Here is a 19,971-nt window from a genome sequence, read left to right on the forward strand (position 1 = left end):
TGGATATGTCACTTGCAAGTATCTTTTCCCATTCAGCAGGTTGTCTTTTAGTTTTGTCGATTGTTTCCTTCATGTACAGAAGCTTTATATTTTGATGTAGTCCCAATAGTTTATTTTTGCTTTTATTTCCCTTGCCTTCAGAGACATACCTAGAAAAAAGTTGCTATGTCCAAAGTCAGAGAAATACTGCCTGTGCTCTCCTCTAGGATTTTTATAGTTTCAGGTCTTCTGTTCCATTGAACAATGGGCCTATTTTTGTGCCAGTATGATAGATAGCATTTTGATTACTGCAGCTTTGTAGTGCAACTTGAAGTCTGGGATTGTTATACCTCCAGCTTTGTTTTTCTTTTCCAGATTGTTTTGGCTATTTGGGGTCTTCTGTGGTTCCATACAGATTTTAGGATTGCTTGTTCTAGTTCTGTGAAAAATGTTGGTATTTTGATGGGAGTGCATAAAATCTGTAGATTCATATATGGCCTTTATTATGTTGAGGTATGTTCCTTCTGATCCTACTTTGTTGAGGGCTTTTATCATGAATGGATGTCATACTGTGTCAAATGCTTTTTCTGCATCTATTGAAATGATCATATGGTTTTTCTCTTTTATTGATGTGATGTATCACATTGATTGACTTGCAAATATTGAGCCATGCTTGCATCTCAGGGATAAATCCCACTGATCATGATGAATGATTTTTTTTTAATGTATCATTAGATTCAGTTTGCTAATATTTTGTTGAGGATTTTTGCATCTGTGTTCATCAGAGATATGGCCTGTAGTTTTCTTTTTTTCTTTCTTTCTATCTTTTTTTTTTTTTTTTTTTTGTAGTTTCTTTATCTGGTTTTGGTATGAGGATAATGCTGGCTTCATAGAATGAATCAGGAAGTTTTCCATCCTCTTCTATTTGTTGGAATAGTTTGAGAAGAATGGATATCATGTCTTCTTTAATGTTTATTTATTTATTTTGAGAGAGAGAGAGAAGGAGGGCAAGAGGATGTGCGAAGGGGAGGGACAGAGAGAAAAGACAGAGGATCCCTGGCAGGCTGTGTTGTCAGCGTGGAACTGGACATGGGGCTCGATCTCACAAACCATGAGATCATGATCTGAGCCAAAACCAAAAGGTGGGTGCTTAACTGACTGATTCACCCAGGTGCCCCTTTATCGTCTTTAGGTCATTTTGTTCAGTAGAATTTACCTATGAAGCCATCTGGTCCTGGACTTGTTTGTTAAGAGTTTTTTGATTACTGATTCAGTTTCATTACTGGTAATCAGTCTGTTCAAATTTTGTATTTCTTCCAGATTCAGTTTTGGGAGATTGTATGTTTCTATGAATTTATCTATTTCTTCTAGGTTATCCCAATTTGTTGGCATATAATTTTTCATAATATTCTGTTACAATCTTTTGTAGTTTGTGGTGTCAGTTGTTATTTCTCTCCTTTCCTTTTTCTTTCTGATTTTATTTGAGTGTGTTCCCTCCCTCCCTCTCCTTTTAATGAGTCTGGCTAAAGGTTTATCAATTTTGTTGATATTTTCAAAGAACCAACTCCTGGTTTTATTATCTGTTCTATTTTTTAGTTTCTATTTTATTTATTTCCGCTGTAATCTTTATTATTTCCTTCTACTAGTTTTGGGTTTCATTTGTTTTTCTTTTTCCGGATGCTTTAGGTAGAAGGTTAGGCTGTTTATTTGGGTTTTTTCTTCTTTAGGTAGGCCTGTATTGCTATAAACTTCCCTCTTAGAACAACTTTTGCTGTATCCTAAAGATTTTGGACTGATGTGTTTTCATTTTCATTTGTCTCTGTGTATTTTTTTTTTATTTTGTCTTTGATTTCTTGGTTGACCCGTTCATTGTCTGGTAGCATTTATTTAACCTCCATGTATTTGTGAGCTTTCCAGGCTTTTTCTTGTGGTTGATTTCTAGTTTCATAGCATGTGGTCAGAAAAGATGGTATGACTTTGATCTTTTTGAATTTGTTGAGACTTATTTTGTGGCCTGATATGTGATTGTTGATTTTCTGTTTAGATCATCTATTCATTAATGTAACTGGGGTGTTATGCACTGTCTTAATTACAGTATTTTTTATAAAGTCTTGATATCTGGCTGAACAGACCCCCCCAATCCTTTTTTTCTTTCAGAATTGCATTGATCTTTACCCTTCCATATGCTATTTTTAATCAGTTTACCTACTTCTGTGGAGAATCATTCTAGGATTTTGATTGACATTGCATTTAATTTGTTAAGTTTCTTTTCATATTTTTCTCTTTGATGAGGTAGACGCTATGGATTGTATTTTATTATTTTCTAGCTATACCTATATATTGAGTATCTCTATCTGCCTACAAATAATATAGGGATTTACATTTTAACTCAAGTATTTCCACTCTCACTTTTCACATTACTATTACATAATAGTTTAGCTCTACTTTTTTCCCTTTTACCAGCTTTATTGAGATTTAACTCACATACCATATAATTTACCCATTTAAAGTTTCAATTTTTTTAGTATATTCATAGAATTGTGCAGCCAACACCATACTCCAATGTTAGGACATTTTTATACCCCTAAAAGAGACTTATGTTCCCAGTAATTCTCACTTTCCATTCCTCCAAACCTGTAGCCCCCAGCCCTAATCAGTCACTAATCTACTTTCTGTCTCTATCGATTTGCCTGCTGTGGACATTTCATATAAATAGCATCATACAGTATTTGGTATTTTGTGACTGTTTTCTTTCACCTGGCATATTTTCAAGGTTCATTGATGTCATAGCACATATCAGTAATTCATTCCTTTCTTTGTCAAATAATATTTCATTGTATGGATATAGTATATTTTGTTTATTCATCAGTTGGTGGACATTTAGTTTGTTTCCACCTTTTGGCTAGAAATAACACTACTTTGACCTCTAATGGACAGGTCTTTGCATCCATATATATTTTCATTTCTCTTGGGTATATACCTAAAGTGTGGAGTTACTGGATCATATGGTAACTGTATTTTTAACTTTGTGAGGAATTGCCAAACTATTTTCCAAAGTGGCTGCACCATTTTACATTCCCACCAGCAGTTTTTAAGTGTTCCGGTGTCTTCATATCCTTGTCAACTCTTGGTTTTGTCTTTTTAATTATAGCCATCATGGTGGGAATGATACCTCATTGTGGTTTTGATTTACATTTTGCTAATAGCTAATGATTTCAAACATCTTCTCATGTCCCTGTTAGCCATTTGCACCTTTTCTGGAGAAATGCCTATTCAAATCTTTTTGTCCATTAAAAAATTTTTGAAGGGGGCACCTGGGTAGCTCAGTTGGTTGATCATCTGACCCTTGACTTCAGCCCAGGTCATAATCCTAGGGTCATAAGATCGAGCCCCACATTGGGCTCTGTACTGAGTTGAGCTTACTTAAAATTCTTTCTCTCTCTGCCTCTCTCCCCCATTTGTGCGTGCTCTCGCGCTCTCTCTCTCTCTCTCTCTCTCGAATAAAATTAGAATACTTTTAATTGAGTTCTAAGAGTTTTTTTTACTCTAGATACAAGACCCTTAGCAAATTATAATTTGCAAATATTTTCCCCCATAATGTGTGTTCTAGTTCTGCTTGTTTTTAAACTCAAACATTTTCCAACTTTTTAGCAGTTACTCATTTTTATTTTCTACTAAAATTTAATGATTTCTTTTACTTACCATTGTTTCTTGCATACCACCTCTTCCCTTTGGATTTACTTTTTTTTTTTTTTTTTAATATTTATTTATTTTTGAGACAGAGAGAGACAGAGCATGAATGGGGGAGGGGCAGAGAGAGGGAGACACAGAATCTGAAGCAGGCTCCAGGCTCTGAGCCAACAGCCCAGAGCCCGACGCGGGGCTCAAACTCACGAACCGTGAGATCGTGACCTGAGCCGAAGTCGGACGCTCAACTGACTGAGCCACCCAGGCGCCCCGGATTTACTTTTATTTTTAATGAAATACATTCTTTTGTAGGGGTGATCTGTTTCAGTTTTTATGTCTTTATTTCATAATTATTATTGAACACTAATTTAGGTACAGAATTCTAGATTAACATTTACTTTCACTCAATATTGAAGATACTACTTATTCCATTGTTTTCTGACATTTATAATTGCTGGTATAAAGTATGTTTTTAATCTAATTGCCATTACTTTGTTAGTAATCTGTGTTACATGGATTTTAGGGTTATCTCTTTGTCCTTGATATTTTGTAATTTTATTGTGCTGTATCTATAATATTTTTCCATGTTTTTCCTACTCTGCACTTGTGTGTGCTTTCAGGCTGAAGGCTCTTATTAATATGGTTCAGAAAATTTTTCAGCTATTTTTTTTTCTTTAAATATTGCTTCTCAAAGAATAAAATCATTCCATTTGCAGTAACATGGATGGAACTGGAGGGTATTATGCTAAGTGAAATAAGTCAGTCAGAGAAAGATAGATATCATATGTTTTCACTCATATGTAGATCTTGAGAAACTTAACAGAAGACCATGGGAGAAGGGAAGGGGAAAAATAGTTACAGAGAGGGAGGCAAACCATAAGAGACTCTTAAATACAGAGAACAAACAGAGGGTTGATGAGGGGTGGGGGAGAGGGGAAAGTGGGTGATGGGCATCGAGGAGGGCACTTGTTGGGATGAGTACTGGTGTTGTGTGTAAGCCAATTTGACAATAAATTATATTAAAAATACATACATACACATATACACATATACATACATACATACATACATACATACATACTGCTTCTCAGCCTCTAATATTCTCAGTCTAGAACTCTTGCTTGATACTACTCTGTCTTCTATGGCTTTTAAACTTCTTTTTCATATTTCTCATGTATTTTCTCTCTGTGTTGCTTTCACTGTGAATACCTTAGTTCTAGCTTCCAGTTCACTAATTCTCACACCTGTGTCCAATCTAGAGTTCATACTGTCTTCTGAATATTTAATTTAAGTGATTTTTTTATTTCCATATTTATTGGACCTCTTTCAGTTTTGTCTGTTTTTGATGCATATCTGTGTGGTTTTTCTCATAATATTTTCTTTTAAAAAAAGAGATATTATTGTTATCTCTTTGGAGGTTTTATACATATTTAAAGGTACACAAATTTTTTTCAGCTTCCTTTAAGTTGAACCTGACTCTAGGACCCAGATACAAAGGGATGCTATTAATCCTTATCATGTCAAAGGATTTGAACTTCAGACTGCCTGTTTCTAGACATGGAGTTCCAAAGGCTCAACCCCTGATTACAGAAATGATTATCTTATTTTAAACTTAGCTAAGTCTTTTCTTTTTAATTTTTAAATGTTTTTATTTTCGAGAGAGACCGAACACAAGTAGGGGAGGGGCAGAGACAGAGAGGGAGACAGAATTGGAAGCAGGCTCCAAGCTCAGAGCTGTCAGCACAGAGCCTGATGCAGGACTTGAACCTGTGAACCTGGAGATCATGACCTGAGCTGAAGTTGGATGCTTGACTGACTGAATCACCTGGGCAGCCCAAGTCTTCTTAATTAAAGAAAAACAGCTATTTTATACATCTTTGCTTTTGTGAAGCAAAGGGAAGAGCTCACAGTATGGACTTTTCCAAGGCCAATAACTAATATCAGCAGCAAGACTTGAACCTAGAGAGTTTTTCCAGAGAGTTTAGCAGCGTAGGAGAGAATTAGCAGTAGCAGCAGTTTTCCCTGTATCTCTCTTTCCCAATCCTGCCACCTTAAATCTGCTAAAGAGTGAGGCAACACTAGGGAATGAGTTAGGAGAAGAAATTTCTAGGCAACAGTGGTACTCTGGAGACACAAGTGACAGGTTTGTAGAGGAAGAGGAGAGAAGTGGTGGAGAGTTCCTGTAGTTATTCAGCTATAGCCATTCTCAAGTTGACACAATATTTTAGGTACCAGAAGTTGTTAGAACTTGCTTGTACCTTAGTGTATATCCTCTTGAAAATGTTATCTACTATAAAATGCAATGTATATAAATTGATTTTGAACAGCATGGCAAGTTTTTTGTTTTGTTTTTTTTTTTTACAGTTTTCATGTTTTTAATTTCCTTTTTGTCTTGAACCTGGCGAGATCAAAAATTTATTTTGAAGTTTGACAAGTTTGTGATGTTGAAATAGATATTAGAAATGATGAAAAGAAATAGGATGGTTGTCCATTTTAATTAATCACTCTTATTACACCTGTAATGGAATTATGTCACATTTAACTCTATTAAGAAGGATGTATTTGTCCCGCGTCAGGCTCTGGGCTGATGGCTCAGAGCCTGGAGCCTGTTTCCGATTCTGTGTCTCCCTCTCTCTCTGCCCCTCCCCCGTTCATGCTCTGTCTCTCTCTGTCCCAAAAATAAATAAAGGTTGAAAAAAAAAAAATTAAAAAAAAAAAAAAAAAGGGGCGCCTGGGTGGCGCAGTCGGTTAAGCGTCCGACTTCAGCTAGGTCACGATCTCGCGGTCTGTGAGTTCGAGCCCCGCGTCAGGCTCTGGGCTGATGGCTCAGAGCCTGGAGCCTGTTTCCGATTCTGTGTCTCCCTCTCTCTCTGCCCCTCCCCCGTTCATGCTCTGTCTCTCTCTGTCCCAAAAATAAATAAAGGTTGAAAAAAAAAAAATTTTTAAAAAAAGAAGGATGTATTTGATAATCTTCTAAAGGGAAAAAAGTGAGTCATCTAAGGAGTTACTGCTATTTCAGTTAAAATTTTACTCATTTTACTTGATATTTTGTTTCTTTTTTTGTGTGTTTAAGAGGCCTTATTTTTTCTAAATGAAGTTTTATGTAGAACAGAGGCCCTTGGGGCGTCTGGGTGGCTCAGTCAGTTGGGTGTCTGACTTCAGCTCAGGTCATGATATCACAGCTCGTGAGTTCAAGCCCCTCATTGGGCTCTGTGCTGACAGCTCAGAGCCCAGAGACTGCTTGGGATTCTGTGTCTCCCTCTCTGCCCCTCCCCTGCTCATACTCTGTCTCTCTCTCTCTCTCTCAAAAGTAAATAAACATTAAAAAAATAAATAAAAAGAACAGAGGCCCTGACTTCTCATTTTGGTATTTCCACAGTACCAAGCATACTATCTAGTATATAGTCAGTGCTCATAATATTTATAAATTTTATTTTTTAAAAATTAATAGGATAATTTAATAAAGGACATACTAAGTAGTTTGATATTTCAGAATGCTCAGATGTCTTTACTCACATTTGGTACAGTGCCTCACATTGTATCAAGCACATCTTTTCCAATAAATACTTGTGTTACTTATTGGTATTCTAAGATTTTGCTTTGAAGAAAGAGTCCTTTGCAATGAGTGCAGTTGGCAGATAAAGCGTAAGTAGTTGTAGTCAGTTCATCTGAATCATATGTACATAGGAAATTGTTTCTTCACTCTTATATCTCCTGAGCTACAAAGGGAATATAGATATATTTGCTTATCTCAGTTCTCCACTGTGCTCTTTAATATACAAGTTTGAAAAATGCTAACAAAGGTATAAGGGTGGACTTGATTCTTTGCTATTGAAAAACTGGCAAATGGTTCTCTAATGTGTGTTTTCCTGTTGAAATTTAAATGTGAAGGCACAGGCCTCTAATTTAGATATGCAGGAGACTCCTCCCCTCCCGCCCTTTGTGGTTCCAATTCTTTATGCAACTTTAAAGGAAATTGGTACATTGCTTACCTGCTAGTGTTGTCAACCTTTTTTCCAGCATATATTTGCAGAATTTGAAAACAAAACAAAAAAATTTAAAACCTTAGGTATTTATTAGGGGACAGTGAAAGTCAAAATTCTTAAAATTTTTTTTAATGTTTATTCTATTTTTTTAATGTTTCTTTTTTGAGAGAGAGAGAGAGAGAGAGAGAGAGAGAGAGAGAGGGGGAGAGAGAGAGGGGGAGAGAGAATGAGCTGGGGAAGGGCAGAGAGAGAGGGAGACAGAATCTGAAGCAAGCACCAGGCTCTGAGCTGTCAGCACAGAGCCCAACATGGGACTCGAACTCATGAACTGTGAGATCATGACCTGAGCCGAAGTCGGAGGCTTAACTGACCGAGCCACCCAGATGCCCCTAAAATGTTTATTCTTAGAGGGGTGGGTGCAGACAGACAGAGAGAGAGAAAGAGAGACAGAACCTGAAGCAGGCTCCACGCTTCGAGCTGTCAGCATAGAGCCCAATGCATGGCTTGAACTCATGAACCCCGAGATCATGACCTGAGCTGAAGTCAGACACTTAACTGACTGAGTCACTCAGGTGCCCCTGAAAGTCAAAAATTTTAAGTAATCATAGATGGTTTTGATAATCTTTATACTGATAATCTTTATACTGTCTCCTAGACCATGAGTTCCCTAATGATGATGTTTCCCATAGATTGAGATAAAGTTTTCAGTTACTCTATGCAAAATAAGAAAAACTAGGTCAATGTAATGCCCGTGTGTGTGTGTGTGTGTGTGTGTGTGTGTGTGTGTGTGTGTGTGTGTTTGCTTCAGTTTGTAGATGTGCTTGTTTTTAAGGACTATTTTTTTAACTTTTAAAAAATAAACTTTTTATCTTAGAATAGTTTCAGATTTACAGAGAAGTTGGAAAGATAATACAAAGAATTGGTGTATATTCCCTTCACCCAGTTTCTCTTACTAATATTTTACATTACTAGGTTAAACTTGTTACACTGTGAACTAATATTAATACATTATTATTAAACACTATACTTTATTCAGATGTTAGTTTTTCACCAGTGTTCTTTCTTCTGCTTCAAAACTCCATCTGGCATAACACATTACATTTAATGATTCCTTGATCCTTCAATAATTTCGTCTTTCTCATAACTTGGTTTTTCTCCCTCTTTACCAGGTGCTTCATTTCAAACCTAAAAATATGATTCACTTACACTAAAAAATACATATATTTTATTTGATTCAGCTGTAATTACTAACCCTACTTCCCCACTCTCTTCTTTACCCCTATTTAATCAATCCATTATAGCCTTTTTAATTTTAATTTTTTTTTTTTAACGTTTATTTATTTTTGAGACAGAGAGAGACAGAGCATGAACAGGGGAGGGGCAGAGAGAGAGGGAGACACAGAATCCGAAACGGGCTCCAGGCTCTGAGCTGTCAGCACAGAGCCTGACGCGGGGCTCGAACTCACGGACTGTGAGATCATGACCTGAGCCGAAGTCGGACGCTTAACTGACTGAGCCACCCAGGTGCCCCATAGCCTTTTTAATTTTATTCAAACTGTGTTGATCAAAGTCACCAGTGATTTCCTAATTATTAAATTCGGTACTCTTTTTTTCAGTTTTCATCTTTCTCTACAGCATATGAAATAATTCTTTTTTTGCAACTTCTTCCTGTGTTTCTGCCACACCTCTCCTCTCTTTTCCTTCTCTCTGGTGATCTTTCTCCTTTGCTTATTCCTTTTCTCCCACATGTATCTTAAATGATAGCCTTGAGAATTCCATCTCTTGCCCTTTTTCTCTTCTTCCACTGTGCACTCATAACAGGCAGTCTTATACATTCTTTGATTTTAACTATCATCTTTATGCTTGCTGGGTTCCTATCCCAAGTCCAACCCTCTTTCCTAACATCTAAACAAAAATATCCAGTTGCTTTCTAAATATCTATGCTGGGTGTCCCACATTGAAATGAGAAAATAATTGTAGTTTGATCTTAAATATGTGAGTGGAAATAGGAAATTAGGTGATATGTAAGGTAAATAAGGCCTAAATCACTGAAGTTTTATCAACTCCAGGTGGGCAGGGATTAAGTCATCTATTTCTTTATATCACCACTAGTCCTTAGCTTATTACAAAGCACGTAGAAAGTACTCAGTAAATACCCTTTGATTGATTGCTAAAGGAAATTCTTTTCATTACATGTAGAAGTCAAGAACTAGATCAGCAGTACAATTTTAATAGTCATTATGCAGTGTAAATGAACTACTTGCTTCCTGGAAGAAGTGAAAATAGTCGTCTGTGTCTTTTAAAAATACATTTTTAGAATTATGTCAGTTTGACCCAATGTTGCTAAATAATAATTTTTCTGCTTGAGGTTTAATTTTCAATTTTTTGTACCAGTAGTTTAGGATTTGCTGGGTCCTATTTGTTTAACCTTGTACATATATGTTTTATTTTCTTCCGAAGCATGTTTTTTAGGTTCCCAGTGCATAAAATTTATAAGACAATTATCATTTTTCCACCCTGCTGTTTTCTACTTTTTGTTTCAGTTCTTGCCTAAATAACTAAATAGGATTCACTCAGCATGTCTGTTCTTTAATTTCAATATATTTTTATGTTGTTTTTATAATTTTTTACCTAATACATTAGCTTGTTTAAATCTATACTTGAAAATATTTGTTGTGGTTTCCTGGTTTGAATACTGGCAGTACTGCTTATGGTAAAAGCAGCAGCTTCTTCCTTGAGGGATTCTGTTATAGACCCAAGACAGTGAGTATTTGTAACTTATATTTTGGTCTTCCAGGTATCTAGTTGCTTTTCAACCCTGTCAGACCCTAACAAATACTTTATGAATGCTACATCCCTTCTTATCCAGTGATAAAATTTAAATCTGTAACCTGCCTACACTAATAACTTCTTTAAAAAATCAACATCAAAACTGAAGTTGTTACATGAAGAATAGAGAAATACAGTTATATTAAGTAATTTCTATTTCAGAAGGTAAGTGTGCAGTCATAACTTCAGTAGACATAAAGATCAGATATTATAATCATTGTGAATCCATGGCCACTAATGCAGACTGCTGAAAGTATAGTGTATACTTCCAAGGCATACCTTGGAAATATTGTGGGTTCAGTTCCAGAGCGCTGCATGCAATAAAGTGAGTAACACAACAAAGCAAGTCAAATGAATTTTTTGATTTCCTAGGGCATATAAAATTTATGTTTACACTGTATTAAATGTGCAACATTATTATGTCTAAAACAATGTACATACCTCAGTTTAAAAACACTTTATTGCTAAAAAATGCTGACCATAACGTCAGCTTTCAGCAAGTCATAGTCTTTTCCTGGTGGAGGGTCTTGCCTGGATATTGATGGCTGCTTACTGATCAGGGTGATGGTTACTAAAAGTTAGGGTGGCTGTGCCAGTTTCTTAAAATAAGGCATCAAGGAATTTTGCTCCATCAGTTGACTCTTTCTTTCATGAAGGTATAGTTTCTCTGTAGCACGTGATACTGCTTGATGACATTTTACTCATACTAAAACTTCTTTCAAAATTGGAGTCAATCCTCTCAAACTCTGCCACTGCTTTATCAACTACGTTTATGTAATAGTCTAAATCCTTTGTTGTCATTTCAACAGTCTCCACAGCATCTTCACTAGGAGTAGCTTCTCTTTCAAGAAACCACTTTCTTTGTTCATCCATAAGAAGCAACTCCTCATCCATTAGAGTTTTATCATAAGATTGCAGCAATCCAGCCACATCTTCAGGCTTCACTTTCTAATTCTATCTAGTTTTCTTGCTATTTCCACCTCGTCTGCAGTTGTTTTCTCCACTGAAATCTTAAACCCCTCAAAGTCATCCAGGAGTGTTGGAATCAGTGTCTTCCAAACTCCTGCAAATACTGAGATTTTGACCTCTTCCCATGGATCACAGATGTTCTTAATGGTATCCAGAATAGTGAATTCTTTCCAGAAGGTTTTCAGTTTACTTTTCTCAGATGCATCAGAGGAATCCCTCTCTGTGGCAGCAATAGCTTTATGAAAAGTTTTTTTTTTTTCTCACTGATTCAAGTTTTTATTTAAATTTTAGTTAACATATGGTAAAATTGGTTTCAGGTGTAGAATTTAGTGATTCATCACTTACATATAACACCAAGTGCTCATCACGACAAGTACCCTCCTTAATGCCCACCACCCATTTAGCCCATCCCCTGCCCACCTCTATCCATCAACCCTATTTGTTCTCTATAGTTAAGAGTCTCTTATGGTTTGTTTCCCTGTCTGTCTCTTTTTCCCCCTTCCCTATGTTCATCCACTTTGTTTCTTAAATTCCACATATGAGTGAAATCATATGGTATTTGTCTTTCTGTGTTTTATTTTGCTTAGCATAATACACTCTAACTCCATCCATGCCATTGCAATAGCACAATTTCATTCTTTTTGATGGCTGAGTAATACTCTATTGTATATATATACCACATCTTCTTTATCCACTCATCAATTGAAGCACTCTTTCCGTAGTTTGGTTGTTTGTTGATGGTGCTGCTATAAACACCGGGGTGCATGTGCCACATTGAATCAGTAGTTTTGTATCCTTTGGGTAAATACCTCATAGTGCAATTGCTAGGTCATAGAGTAGTTACACTTTTTAACTTTTTGAGGAATGTCCATACTGTTTTCTAGAGTAGCTATACCAGTTGCATTCCTACCAACAGTGTAATAGCATTCCCCTTTTTCCACATCGTCACCAATATCTGTTGTTTCCTATGTTGTTAATTTTAGCCATTCTGACAGGTGTGAGGTGGTATATCATTGTGGTTTTGATTTGTATTTCCCTGATGATGAGTCATGTTGAGCATCTTTTCATGTGTCTGTTGGCCATCTGGATGTCTTCTTTGGAAAAATGTCTATTCGTGTCTTCTGCCCATTTCTTAACTGGATTATTTATTTTGGGAGTGGTGAGTTTGAGAAGTTCTTTATAGTTTATGGATACTAACCCTTTATAAGATACATCACTTGCAAATATCATCTCCCATTCCAAAGATTGTCTTTTAGTTTTGTTGATTGTTTGCTGTACAGAAGCTTTTTATCCTGATCAAGTCCCAGGGTTCATTTTTGCTTTTGTTTCCCTTGCCTCTAATGACATGTCTAGAAAGAAGTTGCTATGGCCAATATCAAAGAGGTTGTTGCCTGTGTTCTCCTCTAGGATTTTGATGGTTTTCTGTTTCACATTTAGGTCTTGAATCCATTTGGAATTTTGTGTGTGTGTGTATGGTGTAAGAAAGTGGTCCAGTTTCATTCTTCTGCATGTTGCTGTCTAGTTTTCCGAACAGCATTTGTCTTGAAGGTCAAAATTACTCCTTTATCTGTGGGCTACAGAATGGATGTTGTGTTAGCAGACATGAAAATAACATTAATCTTGTTGTACATCTCCATCAGAGCTCTAGTTGCATTGTCAATAAGCAGCAGTATTTTATAAGAAAGCTTTGTGTCTGAACAGTAAAGTTTCAACAGTGGGCTTTAAAAAAATTCAATAAACCATTTTTGTAAACAGATGTGCCATCATCCAGGCCTTGTTTTATTTCTAGAGCACAGGCAGAGTAGATTTAGCATAATTCTTAAAGGACTTAGGATTTTTGGAATGGTAAATTAGCATATTGGCTTCAACTTAAAGTGGCTACAGTTGCATTAGCCCCCTACTAACAAGAGAGTCAGCCTGTCCTTTGAAACTTTGAAGCCAGGTATTGACTTCTCCTCTCTAGCTATGAAAGCCCTAGATGGCATTTTCTTCTAATACAAGACTGTTTAGTCTATATGGAAGATCTGTTGTTTAGTGTGGCCACCATGATTAATTATCCTAGCTCTGTCTTCTGGATAATTTGCTGCAGCTTCTACATCAGTACTTGCTGCTTCATCTTGAACACTTGTGTTATGGAGGTGGCTTTTTTTCCCCCTAAACCTCATGAACCAATCTGCTCTAGGTTCAGACTATTCTTTTGCAGCTTCCTTTCCTCTCAGTCTTCATGGATTAAAGAGGGTGAGGGCCTTGTTCTGGCTAAGGCTTTGGTTGAAGGGAATGTTATAACTGGTTTGATTTTCTGTCTAAGCCATTCTAAAACTTTCTCCATGTAAGAAATAAGGCTGTTTTGTTTTCTTATCATTGGTGTGTTCACTGGAGCAACACTTTTAATTTCCTTCAAGAAAAAAGGAAAAAAAAAATTTTTTCATTCACAGCTTGAATAACTGGTACAAGAGGCCTAGCTTTTGGCCCATAATCAGCTTTTGACATGCCTTCACTAAGCTTAATCATTTCTAGATTTGATTTAAAGTAAGAGACATGTGACCCTTTCTTTCACTTGAACACTTAGAGGTCCTTGTGGGGTTATTAATTTCAATATTGTTGTGTCTCAGGGAATAGGGAGGCCTAAGGAGAGAAAGAGATGGGGAATGAAGCAGTCAGAGCACACATAGCATTTATTGATGAACTTCGCCATCTTTAGGTAGAGTTCATGGTGCCCCGTAAAATTACACTAGTAACATCAAAGATCACTGATCACAGATCATTATAACAAATACAACAATAATGAAGATGTTTGAAATAGTGCAAGAATTACCAAAATGTGACGCAGAGATGTGAAGTAAGCAAGTGCTGTTGGAAGAATGGTACCAACAGACTTGTTGACACAGGGTTGCCACAAACTCCATTTGTGAAGAACACAGTATCTACAAAATGCAATAAGATAGGTATGCCTGTATTGGTGACTCAAATTCAAGTGACATTTCCTTTGGTGATATAATTTCCTGAAACAGTGAACCAACTGTTTACAAAGTTCTGACAAATCAAACTATTATCTTCCTTCAGTATATGTGGTAGTTGCATTCTTGAAAAATTAATAAATCCATGCAAGGTATTTTTTAAATAGAGATTCATATTATTCTAAAGAGATTTTCTATCAGTGCAGATATCAGGCAGGGCATTTGAAAGTTGTCTCACGGGACATTCCTTTGTTGGCAGGACTCTATAATGCGCTGTAGAATGTCTGATATCTCTGCCCCACCCACCCATCCGTCCATCCACCTACTAATTGTCAGTAGACCCTCCCCCAATCATTGTGAAAATCAATACCAATACTTACTTCTGAAATGCTTCTTAGAAGTCTTCCTTCCTTTTCTTAGGCTCGTTCCCCAAGAGGAGTTTTGACTTTGAGTCATATAATCTTTTAGCAGTAATAGCTACTACATATAGTTCTTTGAGTAAGAATAAGAAGCACACTTAAACAGTCAATCAGAAAAAAATAGATGAGTAGAAAAGTATATGGTCATTCAGAAACATTATTTCAGTAACAGTATTATTTTGGTTGATTTACTAAATGTTAATGCTTGGTATTACATTGTATCTATCTGATAACAGGGACAGCATATGCTTTCATTCTGTGTAAGAGCAAGAGTGTTACAGATTTTGAGCAATATTAAAATTTTTTGTAATTATGGCAAGTGAAAGGTGTAAATTATCTAGATTAAGGAAAGTGGGACCGGTAGGAAGTACAGGATTGTTGGGTTTTCTTATTGTTGCTTCTGCTCTTGTTGTTTATTTGGTAGCAGTTTCTTGGTTCTGGCATTCCTGAAATCAGGTTTCTATATATAAAATTAATGAGGCAATTGTGTATCTTTCTTCCACCCTACTTTTTTTTCCGACTTTTTGTGTCAGTTTTTGCCAAAGTAACTAAATAGGATTCACCCTCTGTCTCTGTCCTTTGACTTGAAGATGCTTTTTCATGCTATTGTTTAGAATTTTGTGGTTGTGTCTTTGTTCTTGGTATTTTTAAATAATAAACCTTGTATAAGGTGTGTAAAAGATATGGTTTTTGATTGACTACATGTCTCTAGCCTTTCCCAGAGTTGTAATCCATTGCTTCTGTTATTCTAATTAGGACCTACAAAACCATCTGCATTGCCATTGCTGTGTACGATTGTGAGGGGAGAAGGTAAAGGTTCAAAAGTATTTGAAAAACTGGGTAGAAATTTTTTACTTAGTTACCTCTAATTTGGATACCACAGTTAGAAGATTTACCAGTTTCACTTCTTGTCCAGCCAGTGTTCAACCTGATAGGCAGAAACAACAGCAAAAAACAAACAAACAAACAAATAAATAAATAAATAAATTTTTTTAAAAAATCAAATTTAGCGTTCTTTGTGATTTTTAAATTTGATCTAAACTAAAACAGCCTCACACATTTATTTTTTTATCATAAATGTCTCTGTTGACATACATGGAAAACACCAGCGTGACAAACAAAAGAAATTAAATACCACATTTTGCTTATCCATTCATCTGTCGATGAACATTTGTGTTGCTTCCACCTTTTGGCTATTGTGAATAATACTCATATTATTCAATATATCTGTGTGCAAATATCTGTTCAAGTCTCTGCTTTTACATTTTTTGTATGTACCCAGAGGTGGAATTGATGGATCATATGATCATTGTGTTTACTTCTTTTGAAGAGTCTCCATAATATTTCCACAGAGGCTGTACCACTTTACATTTCCACTGGCAGTATACAAGGATTCCAATGTCTCCATATCCTTGCCAATACTAATTATTTTGTTTTGGTTTGTTTTGATAGTAGCCATCCCAGTGGGTGGCTAAGTGGTACCTCATGGTTTTGATTTGCATATCCCTAATAGAACTTGGTTTCTTTGACATCCAGAAATGAACCCCAACCAACTGTAAAGTTATAATAAATGGTTTTGATGAGAATAAGATAAATCTAAGAACAGCAGAATGAAAAGCTTCTTATTAGCCTCTCTTTCATTAGTAACGATGGGTTTCACTCTACAGGATCACTTTTAAAGTTTTTCCTTTTTCTTTTAAATATCATTGAATTTAAACTCAATTTGGTAGAAAAGTTATTGTTAAAAATATTTAAAAACTATGGGGCGCCTGGGTGGCGCAGTCGGTTAAGCGTCCGACTTCAGCCAGGTCACGATCTCGCGCTCCGTGAGTTCGAGCCCCGCGTCGGGCTCTGGGCTGATGGCTCAGAGCCTGGAGCCTGTTTCCGATTCTGTGTCTCCCTCTCTCTCTGCCTCTCCCCCGTTCATGCTCTGTCTCTCTCTGTCCCAAAAATAAATAAAAAACGTTGAAAAAAAAATTTAAAAAAAAAAAATATTTAAAAACTAAACTTAGAACCTCAAAACTACAGAATTTATTGTATCCAGTAAATTATTCATTAATTTCAGTAATTATTCATTAAATAATTAGCACATACTATCTTTAAGGATCTTGTAGTCTGGGGACACCTGGGTGGCTCAGTTAATTAAGCATCGGACTTTTGATTTTGGCTCAGGTCATGATCTCACTGGTTCCTGAGTTTAAGCCTCACATCGGGCTCCATGCTGACAGTGCAGAGCCTGCTTGGGATTCTCTCTCTCCCTCTCCCCTGCTTGCACAATCTTTCTCTCAAAATAAATAAATAAACTTAAAAAAAAAATCTTACAGTCTGGAGGGGGAGCTGGATATACAGACAAGTAATTACTAATCTGTGTAATAAAATCTATAATGAGAGTATATAAAAGGTTTGTTGGGCATAATAACAAATGCCTTCCTTTGTTTCTGGGGAAAAAGAAGTGTCAGGGAAAGCTCCATTGAGAAGGAACCTCTTAAGCTGAAACTTGAAGGATGAAGAGGCTTTTGCTGGAGGTAAATGTTGGCACAGTAAAATCAAGTTTGGGAAGTAATATAATCTATCAAAGATGAGCTTCCTGTAATAAAGCATTGACAGATGATTTAAGAATTTTGGAGTCCAAGGTCACTCTAAATTTTATATCCTGTAGTTAGTCAGTCCTAACCTACCCCTGCATTTAAACCAACTTCCTGGAAGCCCAGACTGGTTTGATAGATGGAGAACAACCTTAAGTCCTAAAATGAAAATTATGTAACAGGAAACAAAAATGTTTCATTATTGTGTTTGTTTACATCACAAGTATTTTAAGTTATTCTCTATCACCTTCCTTTGTTAACAGTGTAAAATTATCTTGCCCTTACAGTACCTTCATATAGGTATATTTTGTTTAAAGTCTATGTCCAGGAAATAATAATTCACAATTAAGTTTATAGATTTGGTAAAATACACTAAATCATTCTTCCCCAGAATCATCATATTTTTACTAGGCCATTTTCATGTGCCTGTGTACATTGGAGCATACAGCCAACAAAAATTAACTTTCTGTCATATAAAGCATGTGATTAAAGCTTTTGTTCATTTATTTTAATAACAGTGGTATTGCAGTGTTGACTCTGCAGCTTTTTGGGTTTTTTTGAGTTTGGATGGGTTTTTTTGGTGTATGGTTTGTCTTGAAGCTTTTTCTTTATATTTTAGAGGGAATAGATCACATATAAGAATAAGAAGCACAGATTTACTTTGATCACTGTGAACTCTAAAGATGATATTTTCTTAGTTATTGTAAAGAAGTGTAACAGTTTTAATTATAGGACTACCGTTTTAGCCATTGTTAGCGTTTTATTTGTAATATTTGTAATTTTCCTAAAATCTTTGGGATTTTAAGATTACGGAGAGGCTGGTATATTTGGTATGAAAATGTAAAACGTAGTGATTCGTTTCCAAGTACTGCTGTGTGCCAGAGACCAACTTCTAAAAATTATAAAGCTATTTAGTGGTTTGATTTCCCTAGATCTCATCAGTTTTTGGTTACAAAAGGAATCTCTTTTAAAACCATTCCTATGTGTTGTCAGTTTGTTCCCAAGATGCCATCATGAGATTTTTTTCTACCTTACCTGCTTTTTCTTTTTAAATACCTATGAATTTAACGTATGCTCACAAATCACACTGAAAAGAGGTTTTGAATTTCATACTTTTATAGAATATGAGAGTTTTTTATTTTTAAATTATTTACAGTTGTGTGTTTCCAAAGCTTGTATCCTACTTTTTAGCAGGAATTAAAATAAAATTAGGGTGGCTAGAATAGTATTAACCTATCTAAATTCCTTTCCCTAGGGCAAGGTGAATCAGAGGAAAAAGGAGCAGGCTAGCATCAAGGGGTTGAAGGTGTGAATGGGTAGTTTGAGATGACAGCAGAAAATGTGATGTGTGCCAACCTTGGCATGTAGCCTTGACCAAGTGATTAGGAAGTTCAGACTGTATTTCTTTCTTAGTGCCATGACTTGCTATTAATGCTTGCTAGAAAAGTGTGAAACTGTACTTGAACTTCACACTAACAGTATAGTTATACACTTAATTTTGGTCACATGTTTGTTTTGGCTCCTGTTAAAGAGTAGAGGTGTTATTGAAACATAAAGATTCTCTTGTGTTGTTTTTAAAATCTGCAATGTTGAGATGGAGAACTGATTACAAAAGCAAGACTTTAGATAAGTGGTTTTAAGCTTCTTTACATCATGAGAAACCGATGAAACCTATGCTCACTCTCATTGGCAAAATACACATGTTAAGTGAATCTGCATACAGTTTCAGAGATTCACAGACCTGAAGTCCATTTATGGATCCTGCCCTAAGTCACTTTCTTTATTTTTGGACAGTGTTATTCTTTTATTTAGTTGTGGCTGGCTTAATTTGTTGCAGAGAAGGTGATGCTAATGAACTGAAGTTAGAGGTTTGATTTCCATAAGGGACAGCTAGGTGTACTTATACTGCAGTCACAAATATAAAATTTAACCGTTTTTGTGGAAAAAATAACATCCACACATATATACATGCCATTGATTATAAAATGATTGAATGAGATCATGTGAATTAATTACAACTGAAAAAAACTCAAAATACGTAGGTGGATTTTGTAGCATCTTTGGGAATTAAGGAAAAACTCCTCAATCTCCTTTTGGAATTATCTAATGTTAAATTACTATATTTTGGAATATACTGATTTTGCACTTAAAATTCAGTTTAAAATTGGTTTTATTTTTGGAACATTTCAATATATCCCCTTGAAATAATTGTAGGAATCTAAGGAGTTTCAAACTTTAGTATGTGATTACTGGTACAGTCAGTAGAGATGAATGGAGAAGGATGTTTGCATCCTGGGAAGTCATGAATGAGATGTTGCAATAGTAACATATATAAATAACATACATATTGTAGGGGAGTCTTTGTTTTGCACTTTGTTTCTTAACTTTAGATGTACTTAGTAATAAATTCCAGTCTTGGTGGAATTTAGTAAAAAAATAAAATTCTGTATCAGTGGTTCTTAGTCTCAATTGTCTTGACATCTTCCTAAAGATTTATATATTCTTTCAGACCCACAAATGTACTTTCTTTTTTCTTTAATTTATTCCAGAAGCTTATATA

The 19,971-nt window shown here is 35.7% G+C and overlaps 1 protein-coding gene across 7 annotated transcripts in view; it reads left to right on the forward strand.

Moving 5' to 3' along the window:
- The window catches only part of ATP11B (ATPase phospholipid transporting 11B (putative)), a 126,594-nt gene that overhangs the window by 7,400 nt on the left and 99,223 nt on the right, over nucleotides 1–19,971 (forward strand). The gene's annotated exons all lie outside the window — the stretch shown is intronic.

Source organism: Puma concolor, chromosome C2 (genome assembly GCF_028749965.1).
Source record: "Puma concolor isolate L17-30 chromosome C2, mPumCon1.1.hap2, whole genome shotgun sequence".
Taxonomy (NCBI): Eukaryota; Metazoa; Chordata; class Mammalia; order Carnivora; family Felidae; genus Puma; species Puma concolor.